At 41.8% G+C, this 20,552-nt stretch overlaps 2 long non-coding RNA genes across 4 annotated transcripts in view; one reads left to right on the top strand and one right to left on the bottom strand.

Annotated features, from left to right (window-relative positions):
* Nucleotides 1-10,765: 10,765 nt before the first annotated feature.
* LOC141509039 (uncharacterized) overlaps nucleotides 10,766-20,552 on the bottom strand; it is a 35,334-nt gene continuing 25,547 nt past the window's right edge. Inside the window, exons 2-5 of the long non-coding RNA XR_012474566.1 lie at nucleotides 16,070-16,149; nucleotides 14,251-14,383; nucleotides 13,415-13,520; nucleotides 10,766-11,738 (exon numbers count right to left, since the gene is read on the bottom strand). This is a non-coding gene — a long non-coding RNA (uncharacterized LOC141509039). The remainder of the gene's footprint in view (nucleotides 11,739-13,414; nucleotides 13,521-14,250; nucleotides 14,384-16,069; nucleotides 16,150-20,552) is intronic.
* On the top strand, nucleotides 11,570-20,052 carry LOC141509038 (uncharacterized). 3 transcript variants are annotated; one of them, XR_012474563.1, is made up of 3 exons: nucleotides 11,570-11,931; nucleotides 14,658-15,219; nucleotides 19,356-20,052. It is a non-coding gene; the product is annotated as an uncharacterized LOC141509038 (long non-coding RNA). The 3 variants fall into 3 exon arrangements; XR_012474564.1 differs by lacking the exon at nucleotides 14,658-15,219 and having other exon boundaries at nucleotides 11,571-11,931; nucleotides 19,356-19,478; nucleotides 19,736-20,052; XR_012474565.1 differs by lacking the exon at nucleotides 14,658-15,219 and having other exon boundaries at nucleotides 11,571-11,931; nucleotides 19,356-19,478; nucleotides 19,707-20,052.

Here is a 20,552-nt window from a genome sequence, read left to right as displayed (position 1 = left end):
TAGGTTTGGCTGTTATGACATTTTGTGTATTTAAATAGAAATTGTTGCACAATGCTTAATTGGTTGTAATTCTGTCTATTAATAAAATTATGATTAATGATTTTAGAAAGTGCAGGTCAACTAACCTCATTTCCTTTTTAGACAGGGTTACCTTAAGAAGACTGGCTATAGGGGCAGCTAGGTGGCACAGTGGATAGAGCACCAGACCTAGAGTCAGGAGGACCTGAGTTCAAATTTGACCTCAGACACTTAATAATTACCTAGCTGTGTGGCCTTGGGCAAGTCACTTAACCCCATTGCCTTGCAAAAAAAAAGAATACTGACTATATCATAGACCCAGACTTTAGCAGATGATTTGGTTTAGCCAAATGTCTCAGGCTATCTTGAGGACAGGGATGGGCTAAAAGACAGATGGACAGATGAAGAACCAACTATAGACTAAGCCTTGTTCCAGCTCTGGATCCAACAATATAAGAAAGCAAGACAGTCTCTGACCTCAAGGAGATTATATTCTAATGGGGGGATGACAACATATAAAAAGGGTCTGAAAGGAAAGCATCCTGGGGTAGAGGTAGCAGGGGCTACTTAGAAAGTCTAGTTCTAGATGAGAAAAGTCTACAGCTAAAATTGTATAAGTCAAGGCCAAAACAAAGTCCTCCCTTTGAGGGGGAGGGAGATAGATCATTGTCATGGCCAGAGTAGAAGCAGTATGGCCTGGTGATAGCCAGGATGGGACAGCTAGATGGCAGGATAGAACACCTATCCTGGAGTCAGCAGGACTTGAATTCAAATTTGACCTCAGAAACTTGATACTTAAAAGCTATATGATCTTGGGCAAGTCACTTAACCCTGATTGATTGCCTCACATCCAGTGCCATCTCCAGTCATCCTCATTTATATCTGGTCACTAGACCCAAATGGCTCTGAAGAAGAAAGTAAGGCTGGTAACTTAGCACAGCAGCCCCGCTCTCAAATTCAATTCACATGCTTGTTATGGCATCACCTTCCTGATGTCATGGCCTTCTTCAAGAATGAAAAACAAACATCATCATCATCACAATTATGTTGATTCTGAGCTGACTGAACAATCAGACTCCAAGAGGAGTCACTCATAGTCTATAGTCCCTGGTAAAATGAACCAAGGCTCTGGCTTTGGCTATGTGCTTTTGAACATTTTTAACAGTGACGTGAATAATGACATAGATGGTCCATTTATGCAATTTGCAGATGACAGTTAACACAATGGATATGAGAGGTAGGATCCAAATAGGTCACAACAGGCTAGAACATTGCACCAAATTAAATAAGATGAAATTTAATAAAGACAAATGTAGTATTCCTATGGAATTTGTTGGGTTGTTTTGCTTTTTTTAAAAAAATAAAAACAACAGGGGCGGCTAGGTGGCATAGTGGATAAAGCACTGGCCCTGGAGTCAGGAGTACCTGGGTTCAAATCTGACCTCAGACACTTAATAATTACCTAGCTGTGTGGCCTTGGGCAAGCCACTTAACCCCATTTGCCTTGCAAAAACCTTAAAAAAAAAACCACATAAATATAACAGAGGATACATTTGGCTAGACAACAAATTTGTTCAGGAATTTTAGTGGACTTGAAGTTCAATAGGGATCAGTGAATATGATATAAAGGCCAAGAATGCAAAGTTATGATAACAGTGCCATGGCACCCACCCTTGTCACATCATATCTTGAGAATCACATTCAATTCAAATAACTTTTTATATTGACTTTTTCCTTTTGCTTTTAAGTCACCTACATTTTCTAATACATATCTTTCCTCAAAAACCATCCTTTATAACTTTGCATAGTAGTATGCTCCCTACTTCACCTCTACTCTCAACTACTTCAACTTCAAATAATACTAGCATGGGTTACTAAGTTGGGTCTTCAGAAGGCTGGTGATTACTTCTTCCCTTAGAATTCTAGAAATAATCTTGAAGATTACTAGAAGTTTTCTAACACTACCAATCATGAAACCTAACCTGGTGTGCCCCTCATTCATTACAAGCCAGAGAGCTTATTAGCTCTTTTCTGAAGGCCCCCTTAAACCAATGAAATAATAGGTTCAATCTCAATTAGCATCCTCTAAAAAATGTTCAAGATGATGAGCAGACAAGAAGTCATTATGCAATAAAAATATATGAAAGAATTAAGAATGTTTAACCTGAAGAAAAGAAAATCTAAAAGGGACCGTGAATACTGTCTTCAGAGATTTGAAAGGCTATTAGAAGATGATGACAGTTGAACACTATTGTTCTATTAGAAACCAGTAGGGACGGGAATTCAGGGAAGCCTGGAGGGATTTGTATGAACTGATGCTGAGTGAGATGAGCAGAACCAGAAAAACACTGTACACCCTAACAGCAACATGGGGGTGATGATTAACCTTGATGGACTTGCTCATTCCATCAGTGCAATAATCAGGGACAGTTTGGGACTGTCTGCAATGGAGAATACCATCTGTATCCAGAGAAAGAACTGTGGAGTTTGAACAAAGTCCAAGGACTGTTACCTTTAATTTAGGGGGGGGAAACTGATATCTTATTGTCTGATCTTGCTATCTCTTTCACTTTATTTTTCTTCCTTAAGGATATGATTTCTCTCTCATCACATTCAATTTGGATCAATGTATACCATAGAAACAATGTAAAGACTGGTAAATTGCCTTCTGTGGGGGTGGGGTGAGGAAGGTAAGATTAGGAGAAAAATTGTAAAACTCAAAATAAATAAAATCTTTTAAAAATAAAAGATAATGATGACAGAATTTAAAGCTAGCAGGGACCTAAATCATCCAACCCAACCATGTCATTATTTAGATGAAAAGGCTGAGAAAACCACCTGTAAGACCTTGGACAAGTGACTTATTATTTCTGGGTCTTGGTTTCCTGGTATATAAAATGAGGAGAATGGAATAGATGATAGCTGAGGTCTCTTGCAGAGGTCTCTTGCAGATTTAAGTATATGATCCCATATAAGACTTAGAGGAGGGGCACTGACTTAGCCAAGGTCATAAAGCTAATGAATGATATGAAAAGAGGATGAGACAACTTACCAGAACTAAGATCAGTGTTTGGAAGTCAAAGAAAAGCAAAAATCAGTTCAATATAAAGAAAACCCTCCTAACAATGAGGACAGTCTGAGCCTGGGATGACATGCCTCATTATGTAATGATGGCTGTCTTCCCAGAGGCATTCAAGTAGAAGTTACAGGATCATTATTCAGGGATTCATGCTTTATAGATGAACTCTGAGATTCTTTTCCACCCTGGGACCCGATGAGGTCTCTGAATTCAACATTTAAACATCTTTGGGACAAGCCTCTTTAATCCAAGCCAGAGATGGCTCTAGCTAACACAAGAACCAGCCTGAGCTCAGAGAGAATGAAGTCACTCATCTCTTGCCCTGGGACACTGGCAAGCTACAGCACCATTCTAATGAGCAGAGGTAGCATGCAGAATGTGAGACCTTTATTATGACCACTGTTCCAACAGGTTGAATTCAGGGCTCTTCCCAGAGTTCCCCTTGCACTGAACAGGGACCAAAACAGCCACACTGGACTTTGGCCTCATCAACCGTCCTCTGGAGGATTGTCCTCAGGTCTAGGAGACTCAACCTAAGGAGGCATGACAAATTCATCTTTTGCTTCTGGTCTTCAGATAATTCATGTTCTTTGACTCCCCTCAAGATGATATCAAGTTAAAAAAAAAGAAGATATCAAGTTGGGGTTGGAAGGGAGGGTGGAGGGAAATTTTGTAACTTGGAAATATGCATGTACAAATGGATGAAAATAAAAAAATTTTTAAATTTAAAAAAAAAAAAAGAAGATATAAAGTTCCTTAAGGTGAGAAAAAAAATTCAAATATGCCTTCCATATCATAGCCTCTCAATGAGGGACAGCCACAGTGTCATAAATAGAGCCCTGCTTTGCAGTTATTATCTCATTTGATCTTCACAACAACCCTGGGAAGTGGGTGTGATTATTATCCTACAGGTGAGGAAACTGAGGCAGGCAGAGATTAAATGACTTCCCCAGGAACCCTAGTAACAGTCTGAGGCAGGATTTAAAGAAAAGTCCTCATGATTACCAGCCCAATACTCTATGCACTGTGCCTCTTAGCTGTCCAAGAGAATTACAAGCTGAAGAGCTACAAGAAGTCTGTGACCAAGATGGTCAGAGAATTGAAATCTGTATCTTATGAGGATAGCATGAAGGACCCAGGAGTAGTTAATGTAGTTTGAAGAAGAGAAGACTTAGGGGGAAAGGACTTTGAGCTTAAAGGGTCTTGGGAACAGCAGTGTCCCCAGCTCTAGCCGATCTGTTTCCTGTTTGCCACCAGCACCACCACCCCTCCCCACCATCACCTCACCACTGTACCCAAAGGGAAACAACCAAGGACCATGAACATAAAGCCTTGGGAAGAACAAAGCTTCTAGTCCAGCACCCTCACTCATCATCCTCTGTATAAATGCACCTTGTGAACTTCTCCTGTAGGTATTACAGTCACAAATACTGAATCTGCAGAAAAGAAAGTTCTCATGACCAAAGTCTTTGGTGTTGTCACATTGTTCAACAGTAGAAAATGAGATGCTTTATCAGTGGAAATAATATTAAAGAAGATGCATCACCATCTGCTTTGCTGCTCATGGGAGCTTTCCATTTGGGCTGCCACTGAAATGTTATTTCTCCTGCCCCTGCCCCCAAAGAATGTTAGTTCCTAGAGAAGAGACATTTTTTAAATTTGTATCCTCACCTTATCACAGGGCTTAGCATAATTGCTTTATTCACTCATCCAAAGAACCCTCACGAAGTATTTGAAGGCTTATCCACTAGAGAAGGAATTAAACTTGATCAGCATGACCTGGGGGTCATGGGTTACTTTCAATAGGTAAAAGTCATGGTGAGGTCAACTGAGGCTTGATGCCAGGAAAAACTTCCCAGAAATCAGAGTTTTTCCAAAGTGAAATGGAACACCATGGTAGGTTATAGGTTTCACCTCACTAGAGGGTTTCCATCAAGGACTGGATGACCTCTTGACTGTCAGGGATATTAATGAGGGAATTCTTGATCAGATACAGGTTGTGCTAGAAGGTCTCTGAAATGCCTCTAGCTCTGGGAGCCCATGAAACATGAAGTAGCCACCTAACCATGATAGGCACAAACAATTTAGGAACAAAAGAACTGTAGATAAAAGATGTTGACATCATTTTCCACGGACTAGAAACCCTAGGGAAGACTCATAGAGGAAGAGGGCCTTGACTTGGACCCTATAGGATCCAAGAAGTAAAATAGAGGAAAGGAAAATTGAGAGAGTTTTCCAAGTGGAGAGAACATGACAGTGAACTTTTGGGTAAAGTGAGGAAGACAGTCTATCAAACCTTGAGAGTTTATATTAGACAATAACAGATAAGACTGAAGAATTAGGTATGGTCTGATTGTGTAGGACCTTGAATACCAGGATAAAGAGCAAACTGGGAAGTATGTGAAACTTTATGAATGGGATGTAGAAAGTAAGTGATGAGAGAAGAATAAGCCAAAGAAATCAAAGTTTAAGAAAATTTTCCTGGCAACATTTGCAAAATGGATAAGAAGGACAGAGCTGAAGGCAGGAAATCTATTTAGGAGGCTATGGCAGTAATTCAGATGTGAGATGATAAAAGAGTTGGACTGGAAGAAAAGACAAGCATTTATATAGGCCTACTATGTTTAAGAAGGCTAAGCACTTTTAGTGAAAATGGGAAGATGGAAGAAGATGGAAAAATGATTTAAGGAGCCTTTGAAGGAAAATCAGAAGACTTGGGTTCCAATTATGGTTCTACCACTTCATTACCTTGGTTTCTTATGGGTCTTCATCTATAAAATGAAATGACTGAATGAGATAATTTCTAAAGTCTCTTCCAACTCTGACACAGTATCCAAAAATATTCTCACAACATAAAAAGTCTGGGTCGACCATGAAAGATTTTCTCACTTCTCTTAGATGGTGACACCCAGTCAGGAAACCTTGGATGAAATAAATATATATTCTACCCCCAGGGAACTGAAACTAAATTTGTATGTCCAAGTATATCTGCTCCTCTGAGCTGACTCTCCCATTCCCTATTCCTATGGACCAACCAGAGCAAGTTTGACACAATCTGTCAAGGGTCTAAGGGTTAGCTCTGAGGGGGTTGGAGGAGGCAGACTTTCTAATTAAATAGCCCACAAATTCCCTACTACTGTGCTCACCATTATAGTTAGCAACATCAATTAATTCAGAAGATTTAATTAGATTTTAGAAAGGGGCATTTGCTATAGTATAGTTAGTACAGATGGGGCAAAACATCCCACTCAAAAAAAAAAGTGTTTGATACACTCTTTTACATAAATATGGACCCAAGGAAAGTAGACCCAACCGTAGAGATGTTATTTGGCAGAGGGGTAACTTTTCACTCCTGTAAGTCATTTTGATGGAATCCTCAAGATGTTTCCCTTAGATACAGTACAGCATTTTTAAAGGGCTGTTGGCACAGTCTCAAATCTTCATTCATTTCTGTCTTTGGTTCTGGATACTAACTAACATGGCTATCAGTTTTTCTAGGGAAAATACTAGGGCTCCAAAAGGGAAGATGGAAGTCCCAATCCTCCAGAGGCTTCAAAACTCTGACCAAGGGTGTGGAGAGAGGAAAACAAGGCTGAGGTTAAGGTACTCTGCTTCATTTTGGGGGTCCACTCCATCCCCCATATCCCATCCCTACTCAAGTGATTTCTTTCCAAAGGGTTCAGCAGAACCTTCTCTCTGTTCTTTCCTTGTTCACTGAAATCCCAATCTCCTGATCAGAACTAGCTCCATAAAGATGTGACCAGTTATTTAACCAGTCCAAACCCTCCTCTTGAGTCACATCACTTCCAGTTCAACTGATAATTCAGCTCACCCACACATCTCTGTTAATCTAAATATTTTTAGAATTTTTTTGATTGATTTGATTCAATCAATGTATCATTAACATATCTGGATTTTTAACTGATCATTTTGAGGGAGAGAATGATTTTACTTGTTCAATAATTTCACTTATTAAATGGTATCCCTCCTTTATTAAGCATGTAAAATTGAGATTTGATTTTAATTCTATTTTATTGGCATTACTTTTAATAGTCTCCCACCCAGGATTAAATCCAAACTCCTTATTTTTATAACTTCACCCTTTTACCTACATTCAGGAAAAAATTATCTAAAGGTCAGGGGTAGCTAGGTAACACAGTGAATAGAGCACTGACCTTGAAGTCAGGAGGACTGGGGTTTGAATCCAGCTTCAGACAATTGCCACTTACTGGCTGTGTGATCTCGGGTAAGTCACTTCACCCTGATTGTCTCACATCCAAGGCTATCTCCATTCATCCTGATTTGTATCTGGCCACTACACCCAGATAGCTCTGGAGGAGAAAGTGAGGCTGGTGACTTAGCACAGCCCCCCTCACTCAAACCCAATTCACCTCCCCTGATGTCATAGTCTTCTTCAAGAATGAAGGACAAATATCATCTAAAGGTTATGTTTTTGTTTTGTAATTATCTCTACCCTTTGGAAGTATCTTTTATAGAACTCTTAAGAGTGTAGCTTAAAAGTACTGAGAGGTTAAATGATTTTTGGGAATGTCACACAAACAATAAATCAGAAGTAGGTCTAGAACCCACCAGGTCTGTCTTTGAGGAAGGCTCTGTAGTCCACTGAGCAGCTAGGAGATTCAGTAGATGAACAGAGTGCAGGGCTTGGACTCAGGAAGACCTGAGTTCAAATTTCAGTCTCAGATACTTACTAGGTATAACTCTAGGCAAGTAACTTAACCCTGTTTGCCTCAGTTTCTTCACTTAAAATAAACTGGAAAAGAAAATGGCAACTGTAGTATCTTTACCAAGAAAGTTTCAGAGTCACAAAGAGTGAGACATGCCTGATCAACTTTATCCACCACAATAGAGGTGTCAGATTCAGATAGAGAAGGATCCTGGGCAAGCTGCATATTGACTTAGAAAACCACAAATGTACATTGTCTTTGTTTTACTAATGTTTTTTTAAAAATTTACATAATTCCCTGGAGAGAAGGTACTGAACTGTATTGGTGGAGAGTTTCCTTTACTCGAGTTCCCTATACTGATGAAATCATGGATCCCATCCCTACTTGGTTCCACTGATGTGTTCCTATTTTGTCCTGGGCATTAGGGCAATACAAAGACAAAAATATTGGGAAGAGGTTTTATTTCTCCTTGATGTTCAACCTATTACAGTAGAATCTCTCAAGGCTCCTGAGAACTAGACTTTCCTATTTCCTTTCTCCCACCCAAAAATCAATCAAAACTCAATAAGGATTTGGTAAGCACCTACTGTATTGTAGGCATTGTGTTAAGGTCTGGGAAGAAAGGAGAAGATGAGTAAGTAGTGCAGTGAATAGAGCACCAGCCCTGGAGTCAGGAGGATCTGAATTCAAATCTGGTCTCAGGCATTTGATAATTATTAACCTTGTGACCTTGGGCAAGTTAATTAATCTGGGTTAGCTTGCACTCAGACTCATGTCCAGTCATCTTAATTTATATCTGGCCAAATGACTTCATAGGAGAGAGTGTGGCTGGTAATTTAGCACAGTACCCCTCACTCAAATCCAATTCACTCGCTTGTTATGTCATCACTTTCCTAATATTGTGATCTTCTTAGAGAATGAAGGACAAATATCATCATCATTGCCTCTATCCTTTATTCAGGTCCCCTCCAATGTTTTAAATCTCAGTTCTATTATTTTAATTTATATCTCCACCTAGCATTGTCCACCTTAGTAAACTCACCCACCATACATTTAACTCAAATGCAAGGTCCTTCTTAATATTACCTACCCATAGGTATCTTGGGAAGTATGGGGTATTCAGGAAAGCTGCTGAGATGCTCAAACTTTTGCTGTTGAAATGGTCATCCAAGTCTCACCTCTGGCTTCACTAAGTTGTAGCATACACAGTGGTCACACCCTGATGAATGATTTTGGCAAACTGGCTAACTAGGTTGAGAGTAAGTGATAGGCTTCAAAGTGTTGGTGAGTTGGAGGGGTTTCTATCCCAAGCATGGGAACACTTCCTCCAGTAAAATGGGCAGATGAGAATGATTTGTTCCAAAGACCATGGAGGCAGTTGAAGAAGGTGTGTGTGGAGCACTTAGAGCCTGGTCAGACATCAAAAGACACCAAAATCATCCACTGTAGTCTGAGACTTTGTTGGTTGTCTTGACACTAGACTGATGACTCTGGAAGAGAGAGACTGATGATTTGTTTGGGGCAAGTTTGTCTCACTGAAATCCAACTGACTCACAACTTAAGACATCAGCCTATGATGTCATTGGTCCTCTGAAAGCAAAGGACAAACAACAATCAATCCAGATTATTTTATTTTTGTAAGGCTAAATCCAAATGATGACTTGTCAGACCCATTAAAAGAAAGATACACCTAGGTTTAAAACATTCCCTCAGCTCCGGGGCAAGGTGTTTGGTCTTTGAGAGAGGTTGTTGGTCAAATTTCTTGGTAATTACTAGTCTAACTTATAAACTGATCTTGCACAGATCATTGTCTCTCAATTTACCTCCATTTCAAATGTAAGAAGCATATAATCTATAATATCAGTGAATAGTTTTTATTTAAAGGAGGAAAGTAAATCATAAAGCCTTTAATGAACAATTTTTTTTAGTTTTTGCAAGGCAATGGGGTTAAGTGGCTTGCCCAAGGCCACACAGCTGGGTAATTATTAAGTGTCTGAGGCTGGATTTGAACTCAGGTACTCCTGACTCCAGGGCCGGTGCTCTATCCACTGAGCCACCTAGCTGCCCCTAATGAACAATTTTTAATTGAATCATTTTTCCATCCTTAGTTTCTTAATTGGACCTTTGGGTCAGGACAAGACTCTGTACAATTTCTAGAAGGAATTGTGAGGCCTTTTTTTGGCCCAGATCCATATTATTGGGGGGGGGGGGGTTATGTCACTGCCTCTTCTGGGTATTCTGTGGTATATTCCTCAAGGACCTCAGAGATGGTTCAGATCAATGAGCTGTAAACTTGGCACATTCTAAGAAGTTTGATCTTGTACCCCAGATGACTGCTGTCATCCTCAACCAAGCTTTATAAGTCCAGTGCTTTATCCTCTGCGCCACCTAGCCACCCTCAAAACTTTTTTAAAAACGTGTTAAAGTTGGGGCGGCTAGGTGGCGTAGTGGATAAAGCACCGGCCCCGGAGTCAGGAGTACCTGGGTTCAAATCCAGTCTCAGACATATAATAATTACCTAGCTGTGTGGCCTTGGGCAAGCCACTTAACCACATTTTCCTTGCAAAAACCTAAAAAAAAAGGTAAGAGAATGAAGGGCAAACATCAATTCCTCTTTGACATCATGACTAATATGGAAATATGTTAAGCATGATTGAACACATATAACTTTTACCAAATTGTTTACCACCATGAGAAAAGGGGAGGGGAGGGAAGGTGATAGAAAAATGTAGAACTCACAAACTTGCAACTTCTACATATTAAGAAAAAATAAAATAAAATTTCAATTAGGGGGTGGCTAGGTGGCGCAGTGGATAAAGCACTGGCCCTGGAGTCAGGAGTACCTGGGTTCAAATCTGACCTCAGACACTTAATAATTACCTAGCTGTGTGGCCTTGGGCAAGCCACTTAACCCCGTTTGCCTTGCAAAAAAAAAAAAAATTTCAATTAAAAAAAGTAAGCAGGGCTGTTTTCATCTTTGTATCCTCAATGTTTAGCACAAGATCTGGCCTGTAAAAAGGATTTATTAAAGGCTTGTTTACCTCTTTGAACATGGGTCACTTCACCTTCTTTTGCTCATCTCTAAAAATGGGAGAAATGATACCTGTAGAACCTATACCTAACAGGGAGTCAAGATGGTAAATGGAAAGTGTCTTGGATTTGTAGTCCGAGGACCTGGATTTGAATCAAAATTCTGTAGCTTTCCCTATGTGACTTGGGCAAGTATAAGTGGTAGGGCACTGGACTTGGGACTCAGAAAGACCAAAGTTCAAATCCCACCTCAGACACTCATTAATGGCATGATCCTGAAGCAAGTCCTTCAACCTCTGTAGGGCTCAGTTTCCTCACCTATAAAATGAAAGTTTTGGGATTTGATGGCTTCTAAGATCTCATCTACCATGATGCTTTAACATCATTTTTCCCCTCAGTATTCTCATTTATAAAATGAGGATTTGATGATCTATCAGCCTATAAAATCATCTCTTATCCTTGGAGTCTCAGTTTCTCTATATGTAAAAATGAGGGGGGGGGATAAGATGACTTTAAATCTGTGATCTGTGAAATATTTTGCAAACTGTAGAGACACAAAGACATCCGGCTATTACAGTACTGCTTTAAACTTCTCTCATTTTCTGAAAGTGAAAAACTGTTCCTATTTCCAAATAGGCAGCATCCCCTGCCACTTCCTGCCCTTCCCCTGCTCAAAGGCAGGAGAAAAACACAGAACATTCTCACCCCAAATGTGCCAAGTGGCGGTTGCCATGATCACAGGACAGCACTTTATTTGATATCATTTCCTGAAGTGTTCTGTTGCCATAGTAACAGAAGGCCAGTTCTTGAGACTATGAGGATGTGTCTGTGGGTTCAAGTACAGAAGAGGAGGAGGTTCTTCCTTGAGGTCTCCTAGAAAGGCAGGTTGGATCAGGACAAGGTGACATGGTGACGAAGAAGCCCTAGAGAAGGGTGAAAGAACACAATCATTGGCAAGACTGAACAGGTCATTGGAGTCCACCAAAAAAAGGACAACTAGGGATCACGACATTCGGGGCAAGGACCACAACCATCCCTGCCTACCCCTGTCCCCTCTCCCAAAGCCTCTAGGAGCAAGACAACCGCAGAGATAGCTGTTCAACCTCCATGAACATGGTGAGGAGAGGAGAGGAGGATAGTAAGGGAGGTGCTGCTCACCCCAACTAGGACATAAGGAAGTTTCCTTTTTAAAATAGTTATTCTTGCTAACTAGGTGTTAAGTTATGTTGGATATTTTTTGTCACTGAAAGACTGCTTGTCTGTCGATGCTCTCTAAATTTGGCATCCTGGGGCAAAGCCCCAGATGCCATGACCTAGTTACACTCTGCATCAGGGTGTTATATGGCTACCCAGCTTCCTTTTCATATATACATCCCAGGAAGATACTATTCTCTGTAACCGATGTCATTGTTGAGTACTTTCAAACAGCATTAGACACAGTAATCATACCAGCAGGGTGACCAGGGGAAAGGGGAAGAGAAGGATGCAAGATACACAAGAGAGATGGTAGGATCTTCTTCCAATGTTAGCTCTGGGACTCAGTTTCCTCATCAGTAAAATGTGGAGAATTTTGGCACTACTGACCCCCTAGGGCTGTTGCATGAGAAGTGTCTGTGAAATCATGTAGCACTACTATCATTTCAATTAATATGACATATGTCATTTAGAAGTGAAAGGATCATGGTACAATGGTACAATGGTACAATGAAGAGATTATGGGATTTGAATTCTGAGCATCAAAGAAGTTCAAAGAAGGAAGTGTAGAAGGCTTTATTATTAAGCCCCTACTTCATTTAATCCTTACAACAGCCCTGGGAGGCAGGTGCTATCATTATCCCTGTTTACAGTTGACAGAACTGAGGCAGACAAAGGTTGAATGACTTGCCCAGGCTTATACTGTTTCTAAGTGTCTACCTGGCCCCAGATCTAAAAAATCTATCCACTGTATCATCTGGCTATTCCAAAAACCAGATATGCCATTTATTTCCTATGTAACTTTAAGCAAGTTTGTTCACTTTTATGAAACTCAGTTTCCTTATTTGTAACATGAAAGGGAATTGGAAAAAGAGCTGGATGGGACCTCAGAAGCCACCAAAATACAAGTGTCTCATTTTATAGATAAGGAAAATGAGGCTGAGAAGGTGGGCTCACACAGGAAGAAAAGCATCAGAGGAAGGCTTGAACACAGGTCATAGTTAATGCCCTTTCCATTGTATCACACCACCTCTAAGGTTCCCTCTGGTTTTAAATCCTATGATTCCTATGATGTTAAAGGTCACCAAATCCAACCTTCTCATTTTATCGGTGAGGAAATTCATTGATATCATGTGGCCAAAGTCAAAAACTGGATCTAGAACCTTGGAACTAGAAAATTTGTTAAAGTCTACTCCCTTTCCTAAACTCATACAAACTTAAACTCAGAATGCCAGAGTCAGAAGGGATCATAGAGGTCCCCTAGACAGGCTCCTCATCTAAGAGCTGAGAAAACTGAGGCTAAGAGGGAGAAAGGATTTGACATGATAGGGCTTTTCCTCCAACCAAAACCCTCACAGACTCCATATCAACCACATGCCAACATAGAGGATATACACATATATACCCTTAGGCACAAGCACAACCCATAGGAGATGTGTAGACACATGTGTACATCCTGTCTCTTCTCCAAACTTCTCTTCAAGAGATCAGCAAGGTACAGTGGAGAGGAACTAGGGAAGAAGAGACAGGAAAGCTTGTATGAGTTTAAGAAAGGAAAAACACCTTCACTGCTTTGAATTCAATCTAGCAAGTGTGCCCCCTGTGCTAAGTGCTGGGAATATAAAGTTTAAACAACATTCTCCATCTCTATAGAGATTAGATTCTAATGTGAAAGCAGTACTTACCTAGGCAGGTAGGTAGATGGATAGATGAATGGCTGGATATAGACAGATTAAGAGATAGAGAGATGGATGATAGATAGATAGATAGATAGATAGATAGATAGATAGATAGACAGAAAGACATACAGATAGGTGAACAAATGGATGGACGGAGGAGTGGTGGATATGTGGCTAGATGGATGTACAGATAGATGAATGAACAGGCAGATAGGTAGACAGACAGACAGATGGATGAGTGGATGGATAGGTAATAGATACACATACATGTATGGATACATAGATGAGATACATAGATACAAATATATAGCTGCATGAGAGAGAATATATATACTGATGACAGATGATACATAGATGATAGATATCAACAGATACACATATATACATGATAGATACAGAGATACAGACATGCATACCTACAGAAATGAGATACATGGATATATATTTACATATGTACACATCTACAGATTCAAAGATAAAGGATAGTTGATAAGATGATGGAGATAAATAAATACATAGATACAGGCATATAACCATACAAAATGTATGTAAATGTGTATACCTGTACAAGATAATTTGTAAAGGGCGGGGGCATTTACTCATCAGGACATGCTGCCCATATATAGGGGGAGTGGAGCCTTGAAGGAAGATTCCAAGCAATAAGGAAGAGGTGCATTCCAGGCAAGGCAAAGAACCTGTTCCAAGGGATAGAGAAAGATTTGTCAGGCACTAGGAATACAGAGACCAAAAAATAAATAAATAAATAAACCAAAAAAAAAAAAACAAAATCAAGTCCTGTCCTTCAAGGAGCTTTCATTTTCCTGGAGACGGCATATATGGCAGTTTGATGGAAGGCAGACTATATGAACAGTTTACTGTGAATTTCCCAGAAAGGAAGGTTAGAGGCAGAATGTAATGGGCTAAATCTCAGATTGAGTTTTTCTTTTTTTTTTTTTTTTTTCTGAACAGCAACAAGGAGCCACTGCAGGCTGAAACATATGAGTGGAACTAGAGAGGTGGAAAAACGACAAGTAGAGGGAAAACTGAGAAGCCTTGGCAGCTTTCCCTCTCTGAGCCTTAGTTTCCCCATTTATAAATTGGAGAGATTGATCCAGATGACTTCCGAAGTCCCCTCTAATTCTAAAGGTTTTAATTCTATGAGCAAATATAGCCCTGTCCTACACACTTAGCCACAAGGGATGACCATTAAAATAGTGAATTATTTCTCTACTCATCATTCACATTATCATGCCCAGCCACCTGGATTCAGAGAAAATTATATTCTCAAAACAGTGAAAGCCCTGACAAATCTTTCTAAAAAGATCAGCCTGCACTGAGGTAGTATAGCCAACAGTGATCAATTCAAGATCACCAAATAAGGAGGCACCGAACTGATTTTGATTTTACAATACAAAAATAAAAATGCAACTGGGACAGCTAAGGTGATGCAATGAAGAAGGTACCAGCTCTGGAATCAGAAAGAACTGAGTTCAAATCTGCCCTCTACCACTTACTAGCTGTGTGGCCATGGGTAGGTCATTGAAATCCAAATATCTCCAAAAATAAAGATTATACAACTGACCTTTTCCTGGGTTCCTTACCAAGAGGAAAGTTGGTACAATTGAAAGACCAATGTGGAATCAGCCCAATCTGGGTTTTGTCACTTAATTAGCTGATGTTTGTCCTTCATTCTCAAAGACATCAGGGCGGTGATAGCATGACATGCACGTGAATTGGATTTGAGTGAAGGGCTGCTGTGCTAAGTCACCTGTCTCACTTTTTCCTCTAGAGGCATCTGGGTCTAATGGCCATATATGAATCAGGATGATTAGAGATGGCCCTGGATGCAAGGCAATCGGGTTTAGGGGATTTGCTCAAGGTTTTGATGGTTCTGAACTCAGGATAGTTTTGAACTCAGGTCCTCCTGACCTCAAGGCCCAAGTTCTACCCACTGTGTCATCTATCTCCTTACTAGCTAGGTAACTTTAAAACCACAAATTTGGAACCCGGAGGAAGTTTAGAGATTACCTAACCAACTCCTTCATTTTATAAGGAAAAAAAGGCCATTACTCAAGGTCACATAGGCAGAAAGTAGAAGAGCTAGAATCCAAAGGTTTTTCTGATTCCAGATTGTTTTGTTTTTAGGTATTTTGCAAGGCAAATAGGGTTAAGTGGCTTGCCCGAGGCCAAACGGCTAGGTAATTATTAAGTGTCTGAAACTGGATTTGAACCCAGGTACTCCTGACTCCAGGGCCGGTGCTTTATCCACTGTGCCACCTAGCCGCCCCTCTGATTCCAGATTAAGCACCCTTCCTATGCATTAGTCTCCAGACCCTCAATCTCCTCTTTTGTAAAATGAGGATAATATTTGTATTGCCTACCTTACAGAATTTCAGGAAGGCATTTCAGAAAGTCAGTCGTGTCATCTTCTTGGATAAGATGGAGAAATGAGGCCTATATACTAATGGAAGAAAGGAAGGAAGGAAGGAAGGAAGGAAGGAAGGAAGGAAGGAAGGAAGGAAGGAAGGAAGGAAGGAAGGAGGGAAGGAGGGAGGGAAGGAAGGAAACGGGGAAGGAGAGAAAAAAGCAGAGGAGGGAAGAAAGAAGAGAGGGAAAGGAGGGAGGGAGGGAGGAAAGACAAAAAGACAAAAAGGTGGGGTAGTGATTGGGAAGAGAAAGGATTAATACAGTTAGATGAATTTGGAACTTGTTATATAACTTAGTCCAAAGAGTGATTAATGGACATGGAGGAAACATAAAAGATAACTAACACTTTGGTTGACAGTCCTGATAAATACATTAGACTGGAAGGAGGAGCCTAAAAATAATGAGATAAGACTTGATAGAGTTACATATAAAGTCCTAGGTTTGGATTTGAAAAATCAACTATTCAAGGACAGGGCAGGGGAGGTACATCAGTGTCTGTGAAAAAAGGTCAGGTGGTCTCAGTGATCTTCAAGTTTAATAGGAATAAACAGTATAACAAGGCATTTCCTGACAATTTCCTGAGTATTCAGAATGAAGGGGGGGGGGGAGAAATAAATATTTATTGAGTACCTATAATGTGCCAGGCATTTTACAAAGATTTTTTTTTTATTGTTTTCAATTACATGCAAGGATAATTTTCAACATTCATCTTTTGTAAGCTTTTAAATTACACATTTTTCTACTTCCATCCCTTCCCTCTTCCATTCCCATGGTAGCAAGTAACCTGCTAAACAAATATTGTTTCATTTTAACTTCACAACAACCCTGAAAGGGAACTGCTATTATGATCCTCACATGACTTTTACTTATACAACCTCTACTGAGACCAGCAAAGTGAAGTGACTTGCCCAGGGTCACACAGTTATTGTGTCTGAGGCAAGATTTGCACTCAAGTCCTTCCTGACTCTGGGTCAAGCACTCTATCCACTGTGGTGCCATCAGCAGCCTCTACCCTGTTTGGACTGTCATATCTGGAGCATTATAGTCATTGCCTGTGTCCCATTTTAGGAAAGTCATTGATAACCAAGATAGAGCATGTCCAAAGTAGAGTCCAAAGGATAGGCTTGGAGACCATGGTATCCAAATACCAGATGAAGGAACTGAGAATGTTTAATCTAGAGCAGAGAAAACCTAGGAGGGAAATGATGGATGAAAAGCTGTCACATGGCGAAGGATGAGGCAGAGAGGTGTCAAGTGAATGGAGCACTTGGACTGGAGTCACCAGGATCTGAGTTCAGATACTAAATAGGCTAGGTGATCTTGGGCAAGTCATTTAACCCTGTTTGCCTCAGTCTACTCATCTGTAAAATGAACTGAAAAAGGAAATGGCAAGCCACTCCAAATAACTTTGCCAAGAATACCCCAAATGGGGTCTTAAAGAGTCAGACACAAATGAACCTACTCAGCAATAACAAAGAAGAGGGCTCAGGCTTGGCAGCAGAGAGCAGAGCTGGGAGTAATGGGGCTAAGATGCAGGGGAGATAGGATTAAGCTTGAGTTCAGCAAGAAGCTTGCTATTCTCAAGGGGTAAGGGGTTTCTTCTGGAGGTAATGAGTTCCCCATCTCTGAAGGTCTTCAAGAAATGGCTGTATGATAACCCTCAGGAAACATTGCAAAGGGGATAGATTTCTATTTAGACTCTGATTTGACAAATTGGTCCCTGAGGCTCCTGCCAATTCTAGGAAGTCTGTGGTGTTCAAATGAAGAAATAAATAATGTGTGCCTTTTATCCCTAATCTAATGTATTCTATGAAAAGAGGGGCCATTTTCTTACTCGGCTAGCCTCTCATCTAACCACAGCTGGATTTCAAGGTTCAGAAGGAGATGCTTGTCTCTCAAGGTTTCAATTCTAGACAATTCTCAACATGGTGAATTCATAGTAGTCTGTAGATATAATCACTTAGTCATCCCAGACAGAAGTGGGTTGTAGATCTTTCCTGACTCCCTGTCTATACCTCTCCAAAAGCACTTAGCTAGCACTATCTTGTGAAGACTTGGCTATTTGCCATTCTCCCCATGCACCAGATCCACCATGATGGATCAATAGCACACTGGACCTTGAGTCAGAGGGACCTGAATTAGAACACCTCCCCCATTAGCTATGTGTCTTCATCTATAAAACAAAGATAATAATAGCACCAACTTCTGAGAGCTGCCCTGAGGATCGAATAAGATTTTATATACATACACACATATACATATATAGTTCAGTTGGTTATACATATATATTATATAGATATAGTAAACCTTAGAACGTAGAACAATCAGAATTGGGAAGAGATGTTAGAACAGGAAGAAACCTTAGAATACAGAATGTCAGCTTTGGGAGGGGTCTTAGAACAGAGAACAAAAGAGTTGAAAAACATTAAGACAGAATATGAGAACTGGACAAGACCTAGCAAAACAGCATTAGAGCAAGAAGAGATTTTAGATCAGAGCATAGCAAATGACAGATTTGCATAACTGGGAGGGATTCAAAATGCAGAGTTTGAAGAACCATAGAACATTGAACATCAGAACTAGAAGGGACCTTAAGGCAGTCTATTAGAGTGAAAAAGGACTTTATGACATAAAACTGAAAGGACCTTAGAGACAATTTAATCCAACCTCTTCTTTTTTTTTTTAGAATTTACCCTATTTGAACAATTTGAAGAAACTGAGGCTTATTAAGAAGAAATGACTTTTTTCCAAGAGGGAAGAGAATATGTAGGCATGAGAATGAGTGTCAGTCTCTTTTCTTTGTAGAACCTTGAGAAAACTAGGGAGCAGTAGAAATTGGGAGGGACATCTGATGAAGGGCTTTCAAAGCCAGCAGAGGAACTTAGATGTAAGGTAGTTGACAAAAGGGAACCATTAGGGGTGGCTAGCTGGCACAGGGGATAGAGCACCACCATGGAGTCAGGAGGACCTGAGTTCAAATCCGACTCAGACAGCCACTTAACCCCATTGCCTTGCAAAAACCTTTAAGAAAAAAAGGAACCATTGTAGTTTCTTGAGCAGGGAAGGGAAACTGAGGGTATAAATCTAGAGGAGAATATGATCAGATCCATCTTAGTCAAGTGGAGTCAGGGATGCTAAGCCTCCAAAAGGAGCTGTCCAACAGGCAGTCAAGGAGGAAAGACCAGAGCAGAAAAATGATCCAACATTATTGTGAAGGTACTTGAATTTTTCATTTTCCAGAAGACGCCAGCTGGACAGTCATTCACGTCTCTCCTGTCAGTGGGGCCGGACTCTCCACGGGATCTGGTCCTTGGACTGGTAGAGTCAGTAAAAATCATCTACCCTGCCTCCTTCATCTTACAGGTAAAAAAGCAGGGGCAGTGAGGGGAACGACTGGCCTGACAGTACCCAGTGAATGAGCGCAGCTGTCACTGGAATCCTGGTTCTGCTTCTTGGAATCGTCTATACTGGTGGATGGTTGGGAGCATCAGTCCTTTCAGTGCTATTACTTCTTAGCTGCTCTTCGCAAAATGAGAGGATCAGCTAAGAAACTTTTCAGCTCTTGGTCCTGTGATGCTCCTTCCCTTCCAGAGGTCAGTCTGCTTTTGGCTCCTCCCCAGGATCGGAATTCACCCCAGGCCTCACGTTGAAGCCCCGCGGCCGGAGGAAAGGTCTGGGAAGGTCTTGGAGCCCCGGGGCTAAGCTAGACGCGATGCCCCGGCAGCGGGGTCCCGCGATTTCGGCTTGGCTCTAGGTGCCAACGTTGTAAGTGTCCCGCGGGGCCTGGCACTGTGCCTCCTGGCGAGGGGCCCCAAGAGCTGTCACAGAGGTGGCTCGCGTGCTGGAGGCTTGGGTGGACCTCAGCTTCCGTCCTGACTTTTGGGGGGCAGGCGGGGGGCCGGGGAGCGAGGCGGGGTCTGGCAGAGCGGGCACGGGCCGGGGGGCCGGGGGGGCCGGGGGGCCGGGGGGCCGGGGGGCGAGGTGGGGTCTGGCAGAGAGGGCACGGGCCGGGGGCGGGGCAGCAGGCGGGGGGGGGGGCGAGGCGGGGCCTGGCAGAGCGGGCACGGGCCGGGGGGGCCGGGGGCCTGCCCAGGGCCCACGGCTAGGTCATTATTGGGCGTCTGCCTCCAGGGCCGGTGCTCGGCCCCTGCCCTCCCAGCCGCCCCTCGGCGCTGACCCTGGGCAGCCTGCGCGGCCCCGTCTCTTGTTTATCCCCTCCCGGCTTCGGCCAGCTGCCCTGGGAGGCCCCTTGTAGTTCCGCTGCGCAGCCCAAGCCCTCCGGGGCAGAGTCTCCCCGGGGAGACGAGGGCGGGAAGCTCCGCGGCTTCTGCACTAGCTGTGCCGGCGCCAGCCCAGGGCGCGGGCTCGGGGTGGCGCTGAGGCTGCCCGGCCTGCCCCCTCGGAGAGGGTGGGAGCTCCTCGGGGGCGGAAGGTAAG

This window comes from Macrotis lagotis, chromosome 1 (assembly GCF_037893015.1).
Source record: "Macrotis lagotis isolate mMagLag1 chromosome 1, bilby.v1.9.chrom.fasta, whole genome shotgun sequence".
Lineage (NCBI taxonomy): Eukaryota > Metazoa > Chordata > Mammalia > Peramelemorphia > Peramelidae > Macrotis > Macrotis lagotis.
Note: the sequence above shows the minus strand (reverse complement) of the source record. Positions and strands in the feature narration are given on the sequence as shown.